This window comes from Hemitrygon akajei, chromosome 17, assembly GCF_048418815.1.
Source record: "Hemitrygon akajei chromosome 17, sHemAka1.3, whole genome shotgun sequence".
Classification (NCBI taxonomy): Eukaryota; Metazoa; Chordata; class Chondrichthyes; order Myliobatiformes; family Dasyatidae; genus Hemitrygon; species Hemitrygon akajei.
Window position 1 is genome coordinate 89,394,065 of NC_133140.1, and position 21,274 is coordinate 89,415,338.

At 61.1% G+C, this 21,274-nt stretch overlaps 1 protein-coding gene across 2 annotated transcripts in view; it reads left to right on the forward strand.

Moving 5' to 3' along the window:
- LOC140740895 (Fanconi anemia core complex-associated protein 24-like) overlaps positions 1-21,274 on the forward strand; it is a 194,050-nt gene that overhangs the window by 157,034 nt on the left and 15,742 nt on the right. The window contains exon 1 of one of the 2 annotated variants that reach the window (XM_073070506.1): positions 143-281. The exons of the other annotated variant lie outside the window; for it this stretch is intronic. The gene's annotated coding sequence lies outside the window, so the exon portion shown is untranslated. Of the gene's footprint in view, positions 1-142; positions 282-21,274 lie in introns of those variants that run through there. 2 annotated transcript variants of the gene reach the window in all.

The window sequence follows — 21,274 nt, forward strand, 5'->3', positions numbered from 1 at the left end:
GTTCTCTCGCTCCTCCCCCACATTTTAAATCTTTCTCTCTCTGCCCTGCTGGAGGGTCTCGGCCGGAAAATCCGACTCTACTCCGCTGGCCTGCTGGGTTCCTCCAGCGTTCCGTGTAATTCCAGTGTCCGTTGTTTAGACTGAAAATTGATTGGTTACGCTGTGTATGGGTACAGAGACTATTGCTTATTATGTCCATCAATCACCATAACTCGATACGCTATTGGTGAGGACGGGAGGAACTGTTGCGGATCAGACTGAAAGCGGGAAGTCGGACTGAGGTGAGTCTCCGGTGTCGATTCACACTCACTCTGCATTTGCCTCGGAGCACTGGCATCCTTCCTCAACTCCCCACTCCCTTCATCTTCACAACCCAGACCCTCAGCCTTCCTCCCTCCTCTACACACTCTCTCCCCTTCACCTGTCACAGTCCAGACCCCCCCACACACCCTCCCTTCATCTCTCACAGTCCAGACCCCCCCACACACTCTCCCTTCATCTCTCTCAGTCCAGACCCCCCCACACACACCCTCCCTTCATCTCTCACAGTCCAGACCCCCCCACACACTCTCCCTTCATCTCTCACAGTCCAGACCCCCCCACACACCCTCCCTTCATCTCTCACAGTCCAGACCCCCCCACACACTCTCCCTTCATCTCTCACAGTCCAGACCCCCCACACACCCTCCCTTCATCTCTCAGTCCAGACCCCCCCCACACACACCCTCCCTTCATCTCTCAGTCCTGACCCCCCACACACACCCTCCCTTCATCTCTCAGTCCTGACCCCCCACACACACCCTCCCTTCATCTCTCTCAGTCCAGACCCCCCTCACACACACCCTCCCTTCATCTCTCACAGTCCAGACCCCCCCACACTCTCCCTTCATCTCTCACAGTCCAGACCCCCCACACACCCTCCCTTCATCTCTCAGTCCAGACCCCCCCCACACACCCTCCCTTCATCTCTCACAGTCCAGACCCCCCCACACACTCTCCCTTCATCTCTCACAGTCCAGACCCCCCACACACCCTCCCTTCATCTCTCAGTCCTGACCCCCCACACACACCCTCCCTTCATCTCTCAGTCCTGACCCCCCACACACACCCTCCCTTCATCTCTCAGTCCTGACCCCCCACACACACCCTCCCTTCATCTCTCAGTCCTGACCCCCCACACACACCCTCCCTTCATCTCTCTCAGTCCAGACCCCCCCTCACACACACCCTCCCTTCATCTCTCACAGTCCAGACCCCCCCACACTCTCCCTTCATCTCTCACAGTCCAGACCCCCCACACACCCTCCCTTCATCTCTCAGTCCAGACCCCCCCCACACACCCTCCCTTCATCTCTCACAGTCCAGACCCCCCCACACACTCTCCCTTCATCTCTCACAGTCCAGACCCCCCACACACCCTCCCTTCATCTCTCAGTCCTGACCCCCCACACACACCCTCCCTTCATCTCTCAGTCCTGACCCCCCACACACACCCTCCCTTCATCTCTCAGTCCTGACCCCCCACACACACCCTCCCTTCATCTCTCAGTCCTGACCCCCCACACACACCCTCCCTTCATCTCTCTCAGTCCAGACCCCCCCTCACACACACCCTCCCTTCATCTCTCACAGTCCAGACCCCCCACCCACACACACCCTCCCTTCATCTCTCAGTCCAGACCCCCCCCCAAACACACCCTCCCTTCATCTCTCAGTCCAGACCCCCCCCCACACACACCCTCCCTTCATCTCTCAGTCCAGACCCCCCCACACACACCCTCCCTTCATCTCACAGTCCAGACCCCCCACACACACACCCTCCCTTCATCTCTCACAGTCCAGACCCCCCCACACACACCCTCCCTTCATCTCTCAGTCCAGACCCCCCCACACACACCCTGCCTTCATCTCTCAGTCCAGACCCCCCCACACACCCTCCCTTCATCTCTCACAGTCCAGACCCCCCACACCCTCCCTTCATCTCAGTCCAGACCCCCCACACACACACCCTCCCTCCACCTCTCACAGTCCAGAACCCCCACACACCCTCCCTTCATCTCTCACAGTCCAGACCCCCCACACACCCTCCCTTCATCTCAGTCCAGACCCCCCGAAACACACCCTCCCGTCATCTCTCAGTCCAGACCCCCCACACACACACCCTCCCTTCATCTCTCAGTCCAGACCCCCCCACACACCCTCCCTTCATCTCTCAGTCCAGACCCCCCCACACACCCTCTCTTCATCTCTCAGTCCTGACCCCCCCACACACCCTCTCTTCATCTCTCAGTCCTGACCCCCCACACACCCACCCTCCACCTCTCACAGTCCAGACCCCCCACACCCTCCCTCCACCTCTCAGTCCAGACCCCCCACACACACCCTCCCTTCATCTCTCACAGTCCAGACCCCCCACACACCCTCCCTTCATCTCTCACAGTCCAGACCCCCCCCACACACCCTCCCTTCATCTCTCACAGTCCAGACCCCCCCCACACACCCTCCCTTCATTTCTCTCAGTCCAGACCCCCCACACACCCTCCCTTCATCTCTCAGTCCAGACCCCCCCACACCCACCCTCCCTTCATCTCTCACAGTCCAGACCCCCCCCAACACCCTCCCTTCATCTCTCAGTCCAGACCCCCCCCAACATCCTCCCTTCATCTGTCTCAGTCCTGACCCCCCCACACACCCTCCCTTAATCTCAGTCCAGACCCCCCACACACCCTCCCTTCATCTCTCACAGTCCAGACACCCCCACACACACCCTCCCTTCATCTCTCAGTCCTGACCCCCCCCACACACCCTCCCTTCATCTCTCAGTCCTGACCCCCCCCCACACACACCCTCCCTTCATCTCTCAGTCCTGACCCCCCCCACACACCCTCACTTCATCTCTCAGTCCAGACCCCCCCCCACACACCCTCCCTTCATCTTTCAGTCCAGACCCCCCACACACACACCCTCCCTTCATCTCTCAGTCCTGACCCCCCCCACACACACCCTCCCTTCATCTCTCAGTCCAGACCCCCACACACACCCTCACTTCATCTCTCAGTCCAGACCCCCCCCCACACACCCTCCCTTCATCTTTCAGTCCAGACCCCCCACACACACACCCTCCCTTCATCTCTCAGTCCTGACCCCCCCCCCACACACCCTCCCTTCATCTCACAGTCCAGACCCCCACACACACCCTCCCTTCATCTCTCAGTCCTGACCCCCCCCACACACCCTCCCTTCATCTCTCACAGTCCAGACCCCCCCCACACACACCCTCCCTTCATCTCTCAGTCCTGACCCCCCCCACACACCCTCACTTCATCTCTCAGTCCTGACCCCCCCCACACACACCCTCCCTTCATCTCTCAGTCCTGACCCCCCCCACACACCCTCACTTCATCTCACAGTCCAGACCCCCCACACACACCCTCCCTTCATCTCTCAGTCCTGACCCCCCCCACACACACCCTCCCTTCATCTCTCAGTCCTGACCCCCCCCACACACACCCTCCCTTCATCTCTCAGTCCTGACCCCCCCCACACACCCTCACTTCATCTCACAGTCCAGACCCCCCACACACACCCTCCCTTCATCTCTCACAGTCCAGACCCCCCACACACACCCTCCCTTCATCTCTCAGTCCAGACCCCCCCCCACACACACCCTCCCTTCATCTCTCAGTCCAGACCCCCCCACACACACCCTCCCTTCATCTCTCAGTCCAGACCCCCCACACACACACCCTCCCTTCATCTCTCAGTCCAGACCCCCCACACACACACCCTCCCTTCATCTCTCACAGTCCAGACCCCCCCTCACACACACCCTCCCTTCATCTCTCAGTCCAGACCCCCCCACACACACCCTCCCTTCATCTCACAGTCCAGACCCCCCCACACACCCTCCCTTCATCTCTCAGTCCAGACCCCCTCACACACACCCTCCCTTCATCTCTCAGTCCAGACCCCCCCACACACACCCTCCCTTCATCTCACAGTCCAGACCCCACCACACACCCTCCCTTCGTCTCTCACAGTCCAGACCCCCCCCACACACACCCTCCCTTCGTCTCTCAGTCCTGACCCCCCCCACACACCCTCCCTTCATCTCTCACAGTCCAGACCCCCCCACACACACCTTCCCTTCATCTCTCAGTCCAGACCCCCCCCAACACACACCCTCCCTTCATCTCACAGTCCAGACCCCCCCCACACACCCTCCCTTCATCTCTCACAGTCCAGACCCCCCCCCACACACCCTCCCTTCATCTCTCACAGTCCAGACCCCCCCACACACACCCTCCCTTCATCTCTCAGTCCAGACCCCCCCCCACACACACCCTCCCTTCATCTCTCAGTCCAGACCCCCCCTCACACACACCCTCCCTTCATCTCTCAGTCCTGACCCCCCCCACACACCCTCCCTTCATCTCTCACAGTCCAGACCCCACCATACACCCTCCCTTCGTCTCTCACAGTCCAGACCCCCCCCACACACACCCTCCCTTCGTCTCTCAGTCCTGACCCCCCCCACACACCCTCCCTTCATCTCTCACAGTCCAGACCCCCCCACACACACCCTCCCTTCATCTCTCAGTCCAGACCCCCCCTCACACACACCCTCCCTTCATCTCACAGTCCAGACCCCCCCCACACACACCCTCCCTTCATCTCTCACAGTCCAGACCCCCCCACACACCCTCCCTTCATCTCTCACAGTCCAGACCCCCCCACACACCCTCCCTTCATCTCTCAGTCCAGACCCCCCCTCACACACACCCTCCCTTCATCTCTCAGTCCTGACCCCCCCCACACACCCTCCCTTCATCTCTCAGTCCAGACCCCCCCTCACACACACCCTCCCTTCATCTCTCAGTCCTGACCCCCCCCACACACCCTCCCTTCATCTCTCACAGTCCAGACCCCCCCCAAACACCCTCCCTTCATCTCTCACAGTCCAGACCCCCCAACACACCCTCCCTTCATCTCTCTCAGTCCAGACCCCCCCACACCCTCCCTTCATCTCTCACAGTCCAGACCCCCCCCACACCCTCCCTTCATCTCTCACAGTCCAGACCCCCCCACACACACCCTCCCTTCATCTCTCACAGTCCAGACCCCCCCCACACACACCCTCCCTTCATCTCTCAGTCCTGACCCCCCCCACACACCCTCCCTTCATCTCTCACAGTCCAGACCCCCCCCAAACACCCTCCCTTCATCTCTCACAGTCCAGACCCCCCCCACACACACCCTCCCTTCATCTCTCACAGTCCAGACCCCCCCCACACACACCCTCCCTTCATCTCTCAGTCCAGACCCCCCCCACACACCCTCCCTTCATCTCTCAGTCCAGACCCCCCACACACACACCCTCCCTTCATCTCTCACAGTCCAGATCCCCCACACACCCTCCCTTCATCTCTCAGTCCAGACCCCCCCCACACACCCTCCCTTCATCTCTCACAGTCCAGATCCCCCACACACCCTCCCATCATCTCTCAGTCCAGACCCCCCCTCACACACACCCTCCCTTCATCTCTCTCAGTCCAGACCCCCCCCACACACACCCTCCCTTCATCTCTCTCAGTCCAGACCCCCCCCACACACACCCTCCCTTCATCTCTCAGTCCAGACCCCCCCCCACACACACCCTCCCTTCATCTCTCAGTCCTGACCCCCCCACACACACCCTCCCTTCATCTCTCTCAGTCCAGACCCCCCCCACACACACCCTCCCTTCATCTCTCAGTCCAGACCCCCCCCCACACCCTCCCTTCATCTCTCAGTCCAGACCCCCCCTCACACACACCCTCCCTTCATCTCTCACAGTCCAAACCCCCCCTCACACACACCCTCCCTTCATCTCTCACAGTCCAGACCCCCCACACACCCTCCCTTCATCTCTCACAGTCCAGACCCCCCCACACACACACCCTTCATCTCTCAGTCCTGACCCCCCCCACACACCCTCCCTTCATCTCTCAGTCCAGACCCCCCCCCACACCCTCCCTTCATCTCTCAGTCCAGACCCCCCCTCACACACACCCTCCCTTCATCTCTCACAGTCCAAACCCCCCCTCACACACACCCTCCCTTCATCTCTCACAGTCCAGACCCCCCACACACCCTCCCTTCATCTCTCACAGTCCAGACCCCCCCACACACACACCCTTCATCTCTCACAGTCCAGACCCCCCCCACACACCCTCCCATCATCTCTCAGTCCAGACCCCCCCTCACACACACCCTCCCTTCATCTCACAGTCCAGACCCCCCACACACACCCTCCCTTCATCTCTCAGTCCTGACCCCCCACACACACCCTCCCTTCATCTCTCTCAGTCCAGACCCCCCCTCACACCCTCCCTTCATCTCTCAGTCCTGACACCCCCACACACCCTCCCTTCATCTCTCACAGTCCAGACCCCCATACACACCCTCCCTTCATCTCTCACAGTCCAGACCCCCCCACACACCCTCCCTTCATCTCTCAGTCCAGACCCCCCCTCACACCCTCCCTTCATCTCTCACAGTCCAGACCCCCATACACACCCTCCCTTCATCTCTCACAGTCCAGACCCCCATACACACCCTCCCTTCATCTCTCACAGTCCAGACCCCCCCACACACCCTCCCTTCATCTCTCAGTCCAGACCCCCCCCCATACACACCCTCCCTTCATCTCTCAGTCCAGACCCCCCCCCATACACACCCTCCCTTCATCTCTCACAGTCCAGACCCCCCCACACACCCTCCCTTCATCTCTCACAGTCCAGACCCCCATACACACCCTCCCTTCATCTCTCACAGTCCAGACCCCCCCCACACACACCCTCCCTTCATCTCTCAGTCCAGACCCCCCCCCACACACACCCTCCCTTCATCTCTCAGTCCAGACACCCCACACACACCCTCCCTTCATCTCTCACAGTCCAGACCCCCCCAACATCCTCCCTTCATCTGTCTCAGTCCTAACCCCCCCACACACCCTCCCTTCATCTCAGTCCAGACCCCCCCCACACACACCCTCCCTTCATCTCTCACAGTCCAGACCCCCCCACACACCCTCCCTTCATCTCTCTCAGTCCAGACCCCCCCACACACACCCTCCCTTCATCTCTCACAGTCCAGACCCCCCAACACACCCTCCCTTCATCTCTCAGTCCAGACCCCCCCACACACACACTCCCTTCATCTCTCTCAGTCCAGACCCCCCACACACCGTCCCTTCATCTCTCACAGTCCAGACCCCCCCACACACCCTCCCTTCATCTCTCAGTCCAGACCCCCCCACACACACCCTCCCTTCATCTCTCACAGTCCAGACCCCCCCACACACACCCTCCCTTCATCTCACAGTCCAGACCCCCCACACACACACCCTCCCTTCATCTCTCAGTCCAGACCCCCCCACACACACCCTCCCTTCATCTCTCACAGTCCAGACCCCCCCACACACACCCTCCCTTCATCTCTCAGTCCTGACCCCCCACACACACACCCTCCCTTCATCTCTCAGTCCAGACGCCCCCACACACCCTCCCTTCATCTCTCAGTCCAGACCCCCCCCACACACACCCTCCCTTCGTCTCTCACAGTCCAGACCCCCCCCACACACACCCTCCCTTCGTCTCTCACAGTCCAGACCCCCCCCACACACACCCTCCCTTCGTCTCTCACAGTCCAGACCCCCCCCACACACACCCTCCCTTCATCTCTCAGTCCTGACCCCCCAACACACCCTCCCTTCATCTCTCAGTCCTGACCCCCCCCACACACACCCTCCCTTCATCTCTCAGTCCTGACCCCCCCACACACACCCTCCCTTCATCTCACAGTCCAGACCCCCCACACACCCTCCCTTCATCTCTCAGTCCAGACCCCCCCCACACACCCTCCCTTCATCTCTCTCAGTCCTGACCCCCCAACACACCCTCCCTTCATCTCACAGTCCAGACCCCCCACACACACCCTCCCATCATCTCACAGTCCAGACCCCCCCTCACACACACCCTCCCTTCATCTCACAGTCCAGACCCCCCACACACACCCTCCCTTCATCTCTCAGTCCTGACCCCCCACACACACCCTCCCTTCATCTCTCTCAGTCCAGACCCCCCCCACACACACCCTCCCTTCATCTCTCAGTCCAGACCCCCCCCACACCCTCCCTTCATCTCTTACAGTCCAGACCCCCCCTCACACACACCCTCCCTTCATCTCTTACAGTCCAGACCCCCCCCTCACACACACCCTCCCTTCATCTCTCACAGTCCAAACCCCCCCCCACACACACCCTCCCTTCATCTCTCACAGTCCAGACCCCCCCACACACACACCCTCCCTTCATCTCTCACAGTCCAGACCCCCCCTCACACACACCCTCCCTTCATCTCTCACAGTCCAAACCCCCCCCCACACACACCCTCCCTTCATCTCTCAGTCCAGACCCCCCCCACACACACCCTCCCTTCATCTCTCAGTCCAGACCCCCCCCACACACACCCTCCCTTCATCTCTCACAGTCCAGACCCCCCCACACACACCCTCCCTTCATCTCTCTCAGTCCAGACCCCCCCACACCCTCCCTTCATCTCTCACAGTCCAGACCCCCCCCACACACCCTCCCTTCATCTCTCTCAGTCCAGACCCCCCCACACACACCCTCCCTTCATCTCTCACAGTCCAGACCCCCCAACTCACCCTCCCTTCATCTCTCTCAGTCCAGACCCCCCCACACACACCCTCCCTTCATCTCTCAGTCCAGACCCCCCCCCACACACACCCTCCCTTCATCTCTCAGTCCTGACCCCCCCTCACACACACCCTCCCTTCATCTCTCAGTCCAGACCCCCCCCACACACACCCTCCCTTCATCTCTCAGTCCAGACCCCCCCCACACACCCTCCCTTCATCTCTCAGTCCAGACCCCCCCCACACACACCCTCCCTTCATCTCTCAGTCCAGACCCCCCCCACACACACCCTCCCTTCATCTCTCACAGTCCAGACCCCCCCACACACCCTCCCTTCATCTCTCTCAGTCCAGACCCCCCCACACACCCTCCCTTCATCTCTCACAGTCCAGACCCCCCAACACACCCTCCCTTCATCTCTCTCAGTCCAGACCCCCCCACACCCTCCCTTCATCTCTCACAGTCCAGACCCCCCCCACACACCCTCCCTTCATCTCTCTCAGTCCAGACCCCCCACACACACCCTCCCTTCATCTCTCACAGTCCAGACCCCCCCCACACATCCTCCCTTCATCTCACAGTCCAGACCCCCCCACACACACCCTCCCTTCATCTCTCACAGTCCAGACCCCCCCACACACACCCTCCCTTCATCTCTCTCAGTCCAGACCCCCCACACACCCTCCCTTCATCTCTCACAGTCCAGACCCCCCCACACACCCTCCCTTCATCTCTCAGTCCTGACCCCCCACACACCCTCCCTTCATCTCTCACAGTCCAGACCCCCCCAACACACACCCTCCCTTCATCTCACAGTCCAGACCCCCCACACACACACACCCTCCCTTCATCTCACAGTCCAGACCCCCCCACACACACCCTCCCTTCATCTCACAGTCCAGACCCCCCCACACACACCCTCCCTTCATCTCACAGTCCAGACCCCCCACACACACACACCCTCCCTTCATCTCTCAGTCCTGACCCCCCCCACACACACCCTCCCTTCATCTCTCAGTCCTGACCCCCCAACACACCCTCCCTTCATCTCTCAGTCCTGACCCCCCCCACACACACCCTCCCTTCATCTCTCACAGTCCAGACCCCCCCACACACCCTCCCTTCATCTCTCACAGTCCAGACCCCCCCACACACCCTCCCTTCATCTCTCTGTCCTGACCCCCCCCCCCCACACACACCCTCCCTTCATCTCTCAGTCCTGACCCCCCCCACACACACCCTCCCTTCATCTATCAGTCCTGAGCCCCCCACACACCCTCACTTCATCTCACAGTCCAGACCCCCCACACACACCCTCCCTTCATCTCTCAGTCCAGACCCCCCACACACACCCTCCCTTCATCTCACACAGTCCAGACCCCCCCACACACACCCTCCCTTCATCTCTCAGTCCAGACCCCCCACACACACACCCTCCCTTCATCTCTCAGTCCAGACCCCCCACACACACACCCTCCCTTCATCTCTCAGTCCAGACCCCCCCCCACACACACCCTCCCTTCATCTCACACAGTCCAGACCCCACCCACACACACCCTCCCTTCATCTCTCAGTCCAGACCCCCCACACACACACCCTCCCTTCATCTCTCAGTCCAGACCCCCCCACACACACCCTCCCTTCATCTCACAGTCCAGACCCCCCACACACACCCTCCCTTCATCTCTCACAGTCCAGACCCCCCACACACACACCCTCCCTTCATCTCTCACAGTCCAGACCCCCCCACACCCTCCCTTCATCTCTCACAGTCCAGACCCCCCCCCCACACACCCTCCCTTCATCTCTCACAGTCCAGACCCCCCCCCCCACACACCCTCCCTTCATCTCTCACAGTCCAGACCCCCCCACCACACACCCTCCCTTCGTCTCTCACAGTCCAGACCCCCCCCACACACACCCTCCCTTCGTCTCTCAGTCCTGACCCCCCCCACACACCCTCCCTTCATCTCTCGCAGTCCAGACCCCCCCCACACACACCCTCCCTTCATCTCTCAGTCCAGACCCCCCTCACACACACCCCTCCCTTCATCTCACAGTCCAGACCCCCCCCACACACCCTCCCTTCATCTCTCACAGTCCAGACCCCCCCACACACACCCTCCCTTCATCTCTCAGTCCAGACCCCCCCTCACACACACCCTCCCTTCATCTCTCAGTCCTGACCCCCCCCACACACCCTCCCTTCATCTCTCACAGTCCAGACCCCCCCACACACACCCTCCCTTCATCTCTCAGTCCAGACCCCCCCTCACACACACCCTCCCTTCATCTCTCAGTCCAGACCCCCCCCACACACACCCTCCCTTCATCTCTCAGTCCAGACCCCCCCCCACACCCTCCCTTCATCTCTCAGTCCAGACCCCCCCACACACACCCTCCCTTCATCTCTCAGTCCAGACCCCCCCCCACACACCCTCCCTTCATCTCTCACAGTCCTGACCCCCCACACACACCCTCCCTTCATCTCTCAGTCCAGACCCCCCCACACACACCCTCCCTTCATCTCTCAGTCCAGACCCCCCCCCACACACACCCTCCCTTCATCTCTCACAGTCCAGACCCCCCCACACACACACCATCCCTTCATCTCTCACAGTCCAGAACCCCCCCACACACCCTCCCTTCATCTCTCACAGTCCAGACCCCCCCTCACACACACCCTCCCTTCATCTCACAGTCCAGACCCCCCCAACACACCCTCCCTTCATCTCACAGTCCAGACCCCCCCAACACACCCTCCCTTCATCTCTCAGTCCAGACCCCCCCCAACACACCCTCCCTTCATCTCTCAGTCCAGACCCCCCCAACACACCCTCCCTTCATCTCTCAGTCCAGACCCCCCCACACACACCCTCCCTTCATCTCTCACAGTCCAGACCCCCCCACACACCCTCCCTTCATCTCTCAGTCCAGACCCCCCCACACACACCCTCCCTTCATCTCTCACAGTCCAGACCCCCCCACACACACCCTCCCTTCATCTCACAGTCCAGACCCCCCACACACACACCCTCCCTTCATCTCTCAGTCCTGACCCCCCAACACACCCTCCCTTCATCTCTCAGTCCTGACCCCCCCCACACACACCCTCCCTTCATCTCTCAGTCCTGACCCCCCCCACACACCCTCACTTCATCTCACAGTCCAGACCCCCCCACACACCCTCCCTTCATCTCTCTCAGTCCTGACCCCCCCCACACACACCCTCCCTTCATCTCTCAGTCCTGACCCCCCCCACACACACCCTCCCTTCATCTCTCAGTCCTGACCCCCCCCCACACACACCCTCCCTTCATCTCTCAGTCCTGACCCCCCCACACACACCCTCCCTTCATCTCTCACAGTCCAGACCCCCCCACACACCCTCCCTTCATCTCTCAGTCCTGACCCCCCCACACACCCTCCCTTCATCTCTCACAGTCCTGACCCCCCCCACACACACCCTCCCTTCATCTCTCAGTCCTGACCCCCCCACACACACCCTCCCTTCATCTCACAGTCCAGACCCCCCACACACACCCTCCCTTCATCTCTCAGTCCTGACCCCCCCACACACCCTCCCTTCATCTCTCAGTCCTGACCCCCCCACACACCCTCACTTCATCTCTCAGTCCTGACCCCCCCCCACACACACCCTCCCTTCATCTCACAGTCCAGACCCCCCACACACACCCTCCCTTCATCTCTCAGTCCTGACCCCCCCACACACCCTCACTTCATCTCTCAGTCCTGACCCCCCCCACACACACCCTCCCTTCATCTCTCAGTCCTGACCCCCCCCACACACACTCACTTCATCTCACAGTCCAGACCCCCCACACACACCCTCCCTTCATCTCTCACTCCAGACCCCCCACACACACCCTCCCTTCATCTCACACAGTCCAGACCCCCCACACACACCCTCCCTTCATCTCTCAGTCCAGACCCCCCACACACACCCTCCCTTCATCTCTCACAGTCCAGACCCCCCCTCACACACACCCTCCCTTCATCTCTCAGTCCAGACCCCCCCACACACACCCTCCCTTCATCTCACAGTCCAGACCCACCACACACCCTCCCTTCGTCTCTCACAGTCCAGACCCCCCCCACACACACCCTCCCTTCATCTCTCACAGTCCAGACCCCCCCCCCACACACACCCTCCCTTCATCTCTCACAGTCCAGACCCCCCCTCACACACACCCTCCCTTCATCTCTCAGTCCAGACCCCCCACACACCCTCCCTTCATCTCTCAGTCCAGACCCCCCACACACACCCTCCCTTCATCTCTCACAGTCCAGACCCCCCCTCACACACACCCTCCCTTCATCTCTCAGTCCAGACCCCCCACACACCCTCCCTTCATCTCTCAGTCCAGACCCCTCACACACACCCTCCCTTCATCTCACAGTCCAGACCCCACCACACACCCTCCCTTCGTCTCTCAGTCCTGACCCCCCCCACACACCCTCCCTTCATCTCTCAGTCCTGACCCCCCCCCCACACACCCTCCCTTCATCTCACAGTCCAGACCCCCCCCACACACACCCTCCCTTCATCTCTCAGTCCTGACCCCCCCACACACACACCCTCCCTTCATCTCACAGTCCAGACCCCCCCCACACACACCCTCCCTTCATCTCTCACAGTCCAGACCCCCCCACACACACCCTCCCTTCATCTCTCAGTCCAGACCCCCCCTCACACACACCCTCCCTTCATCTCACAGTCCAGACCCCCCCCACACACCCTCCCTTCATCTCTCACAGTCCAGACCCCCCCCACACACACCCTCCCTTCATCTCTCACAGTCCAGACCCCCCCCACACACCCTCCCTTCATCTCAGTCCAGACCCCCCCACACACACCCCTCCCTTCATCTCAGTCCAGACCCCCCCACACACACACCCTCCCTTCATCTCTCAGTCCTGACCCCCCCCCACACACACCCTCCCTTCCATCTCTCAGTCCAGACCCCCCCACACACACCCTCCCTTCATCTCTCAGTCCTGACCCCCCCCCACACACACCCTCCCTTCATCTCTCACAGTCCAGACCCCCCCCACACACCCTCCCTTCATCTCTCACAGTCCAGACCCCCCCCACACACACCCTCCCTTCATCTCTCAGTCCAGACCCCCCCCCACACCTTCCCTTCATCTCTCAGTCCAGACCCCCCCTCACACACACCCTCCCTTCATCTCTCAGTCCAGACCCCCCCTCGCACACACCCTCCCTTCATCTCTTACAGTCCAGACCCCCCCCTCACACACACCCTCCCTTCATCTCTCACAGTCCAAACCCCCCCTCACACACACCCTCCCTTCATCTCTCAGTCCAGACCCCACCCACACACACCCTCCCTTCATCTCTCAGTCCAGACCCCCCCCACACACCCTCCCTTCATCTCACAGTCCAGACCCCCACACACACCCTCACTTCATCTCTCAGTCCAGACCCCCACACACACACCCTCCCTTCATCTCTCACAGTCCAGACCCCCCCCACACACCCTCCCTTCATCTCTCACAGTCCAGAACCCCCCCACACACCCTCCCTTCATCTCTCACAGTCCAGACCCCCCCTCACACACACCCTCCCTTCATCTCACAGTCCAGACCCCCCCCACACACCCTCCCTTCATCTCTCAGTCCAGACCCCCCCACACACACCCTCCCTTCATCTCACAGTCCAGACCCCCCCAACACACCCTCCCTTCATCTCACAGTCCAGACCCCCCCAACACACCCTCCCTTCATCTCTCAGTCCAGACCCCCCCAACACACCCTCCCTTCATCTCTCAGTCCAGACCCCCCCAACACACCCTCCCTTCATCTCTCAGTCCAGACCCCCCCACACACACCCTCCCTTCATCTCTCACAGTCCAGACCCCCCCACACACCCTCCCTTCATCTCTCAGTCCAGACCCCCCCACACACACCCTCCCTTCATCTCTCAGTCCAGACCCCCCCACACACACCCTCCCTTCATCTCTCACAGTCCAGACCCCCCCCACACACACCCTCCCTTCATCTCTCAGTCCTGACCCCCCAACACACCCTCCCTTCATCTCTCAGTCCTGACCCCCCCCACACACACCCTCCCTTCATCTCTCACAGTCCAGACCCCCCCCACACACACCCTCCCTTCATCTCTCAGTCCAGACCCCCCCCACACACCCTCCCTTCATCTCTCAGTCCTGACCCCCCCCACACACCCTCCCTTCATCTCCCAGTCCTGACCCCCCCCCACACACCCTCCCTTCATCTCTCAGTCCTGACCCCCCCCACACACCCTCCCTTCATCTCTCAGTCCTGACCCCCCCCACACACCCTCACTTCATCTCTCAGTCCTGACCCCCCACACACACCCTCCCTTCATCTCTCAGTCCTGACCCCCCCACACACACCCTCCCTTCATCTCTCAGTCCTGACCCCCCCCACACACACCCTCCCTTCATCTCTCAGTCCTGACCCCCCCCACACACACCCTCCCTTCATCTCTCACAGTCCAGACCCCCCCACACACCCTCCCTTCATCTCTCAGTCCTGACCCCCCCCACACACCCTCCCTTCATCTCTCACAGTCCAGACCCCCCCCACACACACCCTCCCTTCATCTCTCAGTCCTGACCCCCCCCACACACCCTCACTTCATCTCTCAGTCCTGACCCCCCCCACACACACCCTCCCTTCATCTCTCAGTCCTGACCCCCCCCCACACACCCTCACTTCATCTCACAGTCCAGACCCCCCACACACACCCTCCCTTCATCTCTCAGTCCTGACCCCCCCCACACACACCCTCCCTTCATCTCTCAGTCCTGACCCCCCCCACACACCCTCACTTCATCTCACAGTCCAGACCCCCCACACACACCCTCCCTTCATCTCTCAGTCCAGACCCCACCCACACACACCCTCCCTTCATCTCTCAGTCCCAGACCCCCCACACACACACCCTCCCCTTCATCTCTCAGTCCAGACCCCCCACACACACACCCTCCCTTCATCTCTCAGTCCAGACCCCCCCCACACACCCTCCCTTCATCTCTCACAGTCCAGACCCCCCCTCACACACACCCTCCCTTCATCTCTCAGTCCAGACCCCCCACACACACCCTCCCTTCATCTCTCAGTCCAGACCCCCCCCACACACACCCTCCCTTCATCTCACAGTCCAGACCCACCACACACCCTCCCTTCGTCTCTCACAGTCCAGACCCCCCCCACACACACCCTCCCTTCATCTCTCACAGTCCAGACCCCCCCCACACACACCCTCCCTTCATCTCTCACAGTCCAGACCCCCCCTCACACACACCCTCCCTTCATCTCTCAGTCCAGACCCCCCCACACACACCCTCCCTTCATCTCACAGTCCAGACCCCACCACACACCCTCCCTTCGTCTCTCACAGTCCAGACCCCCCCCACACACACCCTCCCTTCGTCTCTCAGTCCTGACCCCCCCCACACACCCTCCCTTCATCTCTCACAGTCCAGACCCCCCCACACACACCCTCCCTTCATCTCTCAGTCCAGACCCCCCCTCACACACACCCTCCATTCATCTCACAGTCCAGACCCCCCCCACACACCCTCCCTTCATCTCTCACAGTCCAGACCCCCCCCACACACACCCTCTCCTTCATCTCTCACAGTCCAGACCCCCCCCACACACCCTCCCTTCATCTCAGTCCAGACCCCCCCACACACACCTTCCCTTCATCTCTCAGTCCAGACCCCCCCTCTGACACACCCTCCCTTCATCTCTCAGTCCTGACCCCCCCCCACACACACCCTCCCTTCCATCTCTCAGTCCAGACCCCCCCACACACACCCTCCCTTCATCTCTCAGTCCTGACCCCCCCCACACACACCCTCCCTTCATCTCTCACAGTCCAGACCCCCCCCACACACACCCTCCCTTCATCTCTCAGTCCAGACCCCCCCCCACACCTTCCCTTCATCTCTCAGTCCAGACCCCCCCTCACACACACCCTCCCTTCATCTCTCAGTCCAGACCCCCCCTCACACACACCCTCCCTTCATCTCTTACAGTCCAGACCCCCCCTCACACACACCATCCCTTCATCTCTCACAGTCCAGACCCCCACACACACACCCTCCCTTCATCTCTCACAGTCCAAACCCCCCCCTCACACACACCCTCCCTTCATCTCTCAGTCCAGACCCCACCCACACACACCCTCCCTTCATCTCTCAGTCCAGACCCCCCACACACACCCTCACTTCATCTCTCAGTCCAGACCCCCCCCACACACCCTCCCTTCATCTCACAGTCCAGACCCCCCACACACACCCTCACTTCATCTCTCAGTCCAGACCCCCCACACACACCCTCACTTCATCTCTCAGTCCAGACCCCCACACACACACCCTCCCTTCATCTCTCTCAGTCCAGACCCCCCCCACACACCCTCCCTTCATCTCTCACAGTCCAGACCCCCATACACACCCTCCCATCATCTCTCAGTCCAGACCCCCCCTCACACACACCCTCCCTTCATCTCACAGTCCAGACCCCCCACACACACCCTCCCTTCATCTCTCAGTCCTGACCCCCCACACACACCCTCCCTTCATCTCTCTCAGTCCAGACCCCCCCCACACACACCCTCCCTTCATCTCTCAGTCCAGACCCCCCCCCACACCCTCCCTTCATCTCTCAGTCCAGACCCCCCCACACACACCCTCCATCTCTCACAGTCCAGACCCCCCCCACACACCCTCCCTTCATCTCTCAGTCCAGACCCCCCCACACACCCTCCCTTCATCTCTCAGTCCAGACCCCCCCACACACACCCTCCCTTCATCTCTCACAGTCCAGACCCCTCCACACACACCCTCCCTTCATCTCTCACAGTCCAGACCCCCCCACACCCTCCCTTCATCTCAGTCCTGACCCCCCACACACCCTCCCTTCATCTCTCACAGTCCAGACCCCCCCACACACCCTCCCTTCATCTCTCAGTCCAGACCCCCCCACACACACCCTCCCTTCATCTCTCACAGTCCAGACCCCCCCACACCCTCCCTTCATCTCTCAGTCCAGACCCCCCCACACACCCTCCCTTCATCTCTCACAGTCCAGACCCCCCCACACACACCCTCCCTTCATCTCACAGTCCAGACCCCCCCCCACACACACCCTCCCTTCATCTCTCACAGTCCAGACCCCCCCACACCCTCCCTTCATCTCTCAGTCCAGACCCCCCCACACACCCTCCCTTCATCTCTCACAGTCCAGACCCCCCCACACACACCCTCCCTTCATCTCTCAGTCCAGACCCCCCCCACACACCCTCCCTTCATCTCTCACAGTCCAGACCCCCCCACACACACCCTCCCTTCATCTCTCAGTCCAGACCCCCCCACACACCCTCCCTTCATCTCTCACAGTCCAGACCCCCCCACACACACCCTCCCTTCATCTCTCACAGTCCAGACCCCCCCACACCCTCCCTTCATCTCTCAGTCCAGACCCCCCCCCACACACCCTCCCTTCATCTCTCACAGTCCAGACCCCCCCACACACACCCTCCCTTCATCTCTCAGTCCAGACCCCCCCACACACCCTCCCTTCATCTCACAGTCCAGACCCCCCACACACCCTCCCTTCATCTCTCAGTCCTGACCCCCCCACACACCCTCCCTTCATCTCTCAGTCCAGACCCCCCCACACACCCTCCCTTCATCTCTCAGTCCAGACCCCCCCACACACACCCTCCCTTCATCTCTCAGTCCAGACGCCCCCACACACCCTCCCTTCATCTCTCAGTCCAGACCCCCCCACACACACCCTCCCTTCATCTCTCACAGTCCAGACCCCCCACACACCCTCCCTTCATCTCTCAGTCCAGACCCCCCACACACCCTCCCTTCATCTCTCAGTCCAGACCCCCCACACACCCTCCCTTCATCTCTCATTCCAGACCCCCCCACACACACCCTCCCTTCATCTCACAGTCCTGACCCCCCACACACCCTCCCTTCATCTCTCACAGTCCAGACCCCCCACCCACACACCCTCCCTTCATCTCTCAGTCCAGACCCCCCCACACACACCCTCCCTTCATCTCTCACAGTCCAGACCCCCCCACACACACCCTCCCTTCATCTCTCACAGTCCTGACCCCCCACACACACACCCTCCCTTCGTCTCTCAGTCCAGACCCCCCCACACACCCTCCCTTCATCTCTCAGTCCAGACCCCCCCACACACCCTCCCTTCATCTCTCAGTCCAGACCCCCCACACACCCTCCCTTCATCTCTCAGTCCAGACCCCCCACACACCCTCCCTTCATCTCTCAGTCCAGACCCCCCACACACCCTCCCTTCATCTCTCAGTCCAGACCCCCCACACACCCTCCCTTCATCTCTCAGTCCAGACCCCCCACACACCCTCCCTTCATCTCTCAGTCCAGACCCCCCACACACCCTCCCTTCATCTCTCAGTCCAGACCCCCCACACACCCTCCCTTCATCTCTCAGTCCAGACCCCCCACACACCCTCCCTTCATCTCTCAGTCCAGACCCCCCACACACCCTCCCTTCATCTCTCAGTCCAGACCCCCCCACACACCCTCCCTTCATCTCTCAGTCCAGACCCCCCACACACCCTCCCTTCATCTCTCAGTCCAGACCCCCCACACACCCTCCCTTCATCTCTCAGTCCAGACCCCCCACACACCCTCCCTTCATCTCTCAGTCCAGACCCCCCCACACACCCTCCCTTCATCTCTCAGTCCAGACCCCCCCACACACCCTCCCTTCATCTCTCATTCCAGACCCCCCCACCCACACACCCTCCCTTCATCTCTCAGTCCAGACCCCCCCACACACCCTCCCTTCATCTCTCAGTCCAGACCCCCCCCACACACACCCTCCCTTCATCTCTCAGTCCAGACCCCCCCACACACCCTCCCTTCATCTCTCAGTCCAGACCGCCCCCCACACACCCTCCCTTCATCTCTCATTCCAGACCCCCCCACACACACCCTCCCTTCATCTCACAGTCCTGACCCCCCCCACACACCCTCCCTTCATCTCTCACAGTCCAGACCCCCCACCCACACACCCTCCCTTCATCTCTCAGTCCAGACCCCCCCACCCACACACCCTCCCTTCATCTCTCAGTCCAGACCCCCACACACACCCTCCCTTCATCTCTCACAGTCCAGACCCCCACACACACCCTCCCTTCATCTCTCAGTCCAGACCCCCCACACACCCTCCCTTCATCTCTCAGTCCAGACCCCCCACACACCCTCCCTTCATCTCTCAGTCCAGAGCCCCCCACACACCCTCCCTTCATCTCTCATTCCAGACCCCCCCACACACACCCTCCCTTCATCTCACAGTCCTGACCCCCCACACACCCTCCCTTCATCTCTCAGTCCAGACCCCCCCCACACACACCCTCCCTTCATCTCACACAGTCCAGACCCCCCCACACACCCTCCCTTCATCTCTCAGTCCAGACCCCCCCACACACCCTCCCTTCATCTCTCAGTCCAGACCCCCCCACACACACCCTCCATCTCTCACAGTCCAGACCCCCCCCACACACCCTCCCTTCATCTCTCAGTCCAGACCCCCCCACACACCCTCCCTTCATCTCTCAGTCCAGACCCCACCACACACCCTCCCTTCATCTCTCAGTCCAGACCCCCCCACACACACCCTCCCTTCATCTCTCACAGTCCAGACCCCTCCACACACACCCTCCCTTCATCTCTCACAGTCCAGACCCCCCCACACCCTCCCTTCATCTCAGTCCTGACCCCCCACACACCCCTCCCTTCATCTCTCAGTCCAGACCCCCCCTCACACCCTCCCTTCATCTCTCACAGTCCAGACCCCCCCACACCCTCCCTTCATCTCAGTCCTGACCCCACACACACCCTCCCTTCATCTCTCACAGTCCAGACCCCCCCACACACCCTCCCTTCATCTCTCAGTCCAGACCCCCCCACACACACCCTCCCTTCATCTCTCACAGTCCAGACCCCCCCACACCCTCCCTTCATCTCTCAGTCCAGACCCCCCCACACACCCTCCCTTCATCTCTCACAGTCCAGACCCCCCCACACACACCCTCCCTTCATCTCACAGTCCAGACCCCCCCCCACACACACCCTCCCTTCATCTCTCACAGTCCAGACCCCCCCACACCCTCCCTTCATCTCTCAGTCCAGACCCCCCCACACACCCTCCCTTCATCTCTCACAGTCCAGACCCCCCCACACACACCCTCCCTTCATCTCTCACAGTCCAGACCCCCCCACACCCTCCCTTCATCTCTCAGTCCTGACCCCCCACACACCCTCCCTTCATCTCTCAGTCCAGACCCCCCCACACACCCTCCCTTCATCTCTCAGTCCAGACCCCCCCACACACACCCTCCCTTCATCTCTCAGTCCAGACGCCCCCACACACCCTCCCTTCATCTCTCACAGTCCAGACCCCCCCACACCCTCCCTTCATCTCTCAGTCCTGACCCCCCACACACCCTCCCTTCATCTCTCAGTCCAGACC